This window comes from Neomonachus schauinslandi, chromosome 6 (assembly GCF_002201575.2).
Source record: "Neomonachus schauinslandi chromosome 6, ASM220157v2, whole genome shotgun sequence".
Taxonomy (NCBI): domain Eukaryota; kingdom Metazoa; phylum Chordata; class Mammalia; order Carnivora; family Phocidae; genus Neomonachus; species Neomonachus schauinslandi.
This window is the reverse complement of record NC_058408.1, coordinates 22804102-22809284: the sequence shown is the minus strand read 5'-3', so window position 1 is coordinate 22809284 and position 5183 is coordinate 22804102.

The following is a 5183-nucleotide window of genomic DNA, read 5'->3' as shown; positions in this document are numbered from 1 at the left end:
TAAAGGAGTGTATTTTGTCTCATCAAAGAGAAAATCTAGAGTGATGACTGGCTCTACAGCTGGTCAATGTTACAACTAAGCGACATGGTTAGGGATTCCAGTTCTTCCTATCATTTCATTCTGCCACCCACAGCATTGGCTTCATGCTAAGTCTCATTCCCTCCCTAATTAGAGGATATTTATGAGGATCAGACAGGAAAAACTTTCTCATTCACAGTTTTTTTAAGACTATTTGTCTTTGTCCATTCAGGCTGCTCTAACAAAATATCATAAGCTGGGTGGATTATAAACAACAGAAATTTATTTCTCACAGTTCTGAAGGCTGGGAAGTTCAAGATCAAGACTCTGGTATATCCACTATGTGGTGAAACCTCACTTCTTTGTTAATATGTGGCACCTTCTTTCTGTCTTTGCATGGTAGAAGGAGGAAGCAAGCTCCCAAGCATCTTTTATAAATGCAATCACCTTCCAAAGGCCCATCTCTTAATAATATCACCTTGGGGGTTAGCATTTTAATATATAAATTTGGGGGAGACACAAACATCAGACAATAGTACTATTAATTATTATGGTACTGAAAAAAGCCTCCTACATCTCATGTACCAGGCTGCACTATGTGTCTATTCCTGGACCAGTCTCTACTGACAGAAGAATGCCATTAAAGGATAAGATTAGGCCTATATTCCCCATAAAACACAAAACAATGCAAAACAATAACAACAAACAAAAAACAGAAAACAACCCTGTCAAGAGACATCAGGTAACCATAATTCATTTATAATCATCAAGGTCCAATCAGAAAAGGGGTACCCTAGATTATTTTTTACAATAAATTAGAATACTTTAAATTTAAGAAATCAACTACAATGTTCTGTTTCATTGCCTCAGAGACCAGAGCTGGTGAAGATGTCTTAAAGTTTAAATAAATATATGTCTTAAAGTTTAAATAATAAGTAAATATGTTAAGATGTCTTAAAGTTTAAAATTTCCTAATCTTTGAGATATAAAATATATTATCAAGATAGAACTACTTAGTCTTGCCAATTCAGCATAACATCAATGACAAAGACCTTTTGTGGAAACTAGAAAATTATGTAATTTTTTAAAATGTGATAATTACGTTAGAAATATAGAATGCCCTTAACTTGTATTGCAGCAGACTGTATATTGCAGAAGACTGGAGAAAATATAATGTCTGCTCTTTGTCTATAAGAGTACAAACCAAATTTGGAAGAGCTGCTTTTCCAGAAGTTGCTTTTCTAGAAAAAAATAGAATTAACTCAAGACTATTCCTTGGCTAAAAATAAAGTTGACCAGAAGGAATACCAAAAACAAAACAAAGCAAAGACAAAATTTAATACTCTTACTTGAATATGTACTTGCATAATGCCTAGTGATCATATTATCTTAAGATCATTTACAAACTGAAGATCTTTATTTTTCCTTACCTGATCTCTATTAGGAAATGGTGTTGTATCAGCCTGTTGTATTAGTTGGACAATGACGCTAGGTGATGATGGAGCAGCTTAAGTATTCTGGATGCAGACAGTAGGTGATGATGGAGCAGCATCTATTTCTGGATGCAGAAATAGATTATGTTAAAATAATAGTTGGGGATTCCAGAGTGTTGCCCAAGAGTTTAATTAAAAACTCAAATTTGATAATAAAGCTATTATTGATCACATATTAAGTAATACTAAAAATTTCACTGAACATAGTGTCTTTAGCTTGGTTACGATTTTTAAAGTATATATAATCTTTTCCACATCTACCATTTGAAGTTCAAGTATGAAGAGTTAGGTGACAATATCAATACATAGAAAATGGTTACCCATATACTAAGTAAATGAGTAAGATTGCTTCAATTTTCTTGTCTTTTGACAAGTACATGGCTGAGATGATATAGATGCTGATTAATGTGCTATCCCTTAGAGAAATGAGAAAAGTAAACCTGTGGGGTCAATATTTTTTTGTTCATTACACAGGGAAATATAAAGTAATTTACACTCGGTTGCTTTCAGCATGTAGTCTCACAATAATTCTCCAAAGCTAAGTAAGAAAAAAAATTATTTCAAATTTAGGTAGTAAGAAATAAGAGGATGTAGTGCCTTGAAAATTGCCTGAAGCAGGGTAAAATATGGCTGAGCCAGATGGAAAAGGAAAAAAAAAATCTATAAATGCTAATTTATATATGAAGAGAAAGTTAAAGAGTACTTTTTTCTTTTTTTTTTTGTATTTAGTCACCTTGAAAATTTGTACATATATTTTTGTTTAATATATATTATATGTTTGTATTTAATATACACTCTAAAGTCACTTATATAAATGCAAATACATGTATATAACAACTATATTTAGTATTTAGTATATATATTTAGTATATATTTAGTATATATATTTAGTATATATATTTAGTATATATATTTAAAATGACTCTAAGAATTAAGTTTATTTTAATATTATTAGGAATTAATAAAACAATTATAAAATGAAATGACCTTTTCCAAAGGTACTTGATACATACTGTCTGAGCAAAATTTCCTTGCCTAAGTCAGCATAAGAGACTTCAAATTCTAGATAAGCTAGAGTAAACACATTTTATCTTACTCCTCCCTCTAATCACACACACAAATGCCCTAGACAAAACCAGTAAACCACTCATAAGAAAATGTGAGAGGTCAAGAAAAGAAAGAAGACTAGGCTAAGTTAGGCCTGGCTTAAGACTCAAGGAATGAGCCAGAGGTTTGGTCTCTGGAAGTTTTTTTCATACCTCTCTAAATATTCCAGCCTAAGCATTAGAAAAATTCACACCCATAAATTCCAACAGACACAAACAAAAAAATTAGACCCAAGTGAAGCCTGTTTACTCTAGCCAAAGGACCCAGAAAAGGGGTGATGCCACTTTACAAGAACCCTGTCTTTATACATACTAACACTAAAGGTAAACACCACTAAAAATGCCATGTCACCCTCCCCTATATTTAGTATATATATTTAGTATATATATATACTAAATATATGGGTGCTGCAGTGGCCGAGCCAGTGAGTGGAACCCTTTCTTTCAACTCCCCTCCCATCCAAACAGCAACAAGGTAGTATACTTACTTCAAAGTGCCTGTGAACAATCCCTGACTTTTATCACCACCTTTGCAGTAAAGAGGAGGCACCTTTCCCCTGTGGAGCCTGTTGACAGAACTCTGATTCACCATACCAAGAACCATGAAATGATTCTCAACTGAAATGTGGAGGTGAAAATAGTCATCAACATCAAGATGTTATAGATGTTGAAATTATTTGAGAAAAATTTTGAAGCATTTAAACTAAAAATAGTTCAACAAGAATTAAAAAATCTAAAAAGATATTCAAACATGTAAGGTATTAGAAAAGGAACAAAAGATATATAGAAGAACCAAGTGGAAGTATTATATGTAAAAAATACAATAACCAAGTAAATATCTTCATGGGAGAGCTCAATAGAAAATGGATATGACAGAGAAAAGAAGCAGGAAACTTGAAGATAGATGAATACAAATGATCTAATCTAAAAAAAAAAATAGATTGAAAATAGATTGAAAAAATTAACCAAGACTCAGGGACTTATGAGATCATAACGCAACATTCTTACATTCATGTCTGATAAGTTCCAGGAGAGGAAACAAAAATATCAGACTGAAAATATATTTAAAGAACTAATGTCTAAAACCTTCTAAGTTTGATGAAAGAAAAAACCTACAAAAATTAAAAAAGGTGAGTGAACTCCGTACAGGATAAACCCTAAGAAATTTACACCCAGACACATCATAGTCAAAATTCTGAAAACTAAAGTCAAAGAAGAAAGCTTAAAATCTTCCAGACACTAATGTTTACCTGGTGTCACTGTTGGAGTCCTGAGTTTCAGTCACTGTGGTTGTTCATGCAAGTACATGTCCAGCTCTCTGTCAACACCTCAGACATGAGACTCAAGTGTGTTTCCCTTGAGAGGGACATTTCACACATGTTCCTGTGGTTTACTGCTAGAGTGAAAATTGCATCCTGTGTCACCTAGTGGGGGAAAAATCTCAAAGTTTATTCTTGATTTCTCTGGATTTCCACCAATATAAATCTTTCCTCTCTTGTTTGTGTTCTGTTTTGTTTTGCTGTAATAAACCCTAGTCTTGCTATTGAGCTTTGTGAGATTTTCTCACAAAAACAAACAAACTTAAAAAACAAAGAACTTGAGAGTGGTCATGTAACTCACAAAACAAATGCAAACAATAATTAAAGTAAAGCTGGAATGGTTAAATTAGTACCAGAGAAAGCAAACTTTAGAGCAAAGACAACTACCACAGATGAGGTGATTACATAAAGATAAACTGGTTAATTCACCAAGAAGACAACTAAATTTAACATATATTTATATGAAAAAAAGAACTGAGTTTCAATCAATAATCAACAACAGAAAGATACAGACAACTCTATTAATTTTTTTTTAATTAAACAAAAACATACCTCTAAATAATCATAGTCAAAGAGGATGTTTAAGGAAACCAAAAGAATACATTGTACTGAATAGCAATGAAAATGCAACATATCAAAATTTATTAAATAGAGCCAAAGTAGTGCTGAGAGAAAAATTTATAGCACTGACTGTTCACATTGCCAGAACAATGAGAAAACAAGGAAGTGAAAGTGTAACAGATTACAGAGTAAGAGAATAAGTTGCTTCTATTTGCAGGTGATGTGAATATCTACATAGAAAATATTAATGAATCAACCAAAAAATTATTCTAGAGTCTTGACAAATTAGTAAGTTAGGCAAGGTTGCAGAATATATGGTCAACACATAAAAGCAAATGGTTTTCTATATACTAACAAAATACATAGGAAAACTAAATTTATTTATTTATTTTTATTATGTTATGTTAATTACCATACATTACATCATTAGTTTTTGATGTAGTGTTCCATGATTCATTGTTTGCATATAACACCCAGTGCTCCATGCAGTATGTGCCCTCTTTAATACCCATCACCAGGCTAACCCATCCCCGCACCCCCTCCCCTCTAGAACCCTCAGTTTGTTTCTCAGAGTCCATAGTCTCTCATGGTTCGTCTCCCCCTCCGATTTCCTGCCCTTTCATTTTTCCCTTCCTGCTATCTTCTTCTTCTTCTTCTTCTTCTTCTTCTTCTTCTTCTTCTTCTTC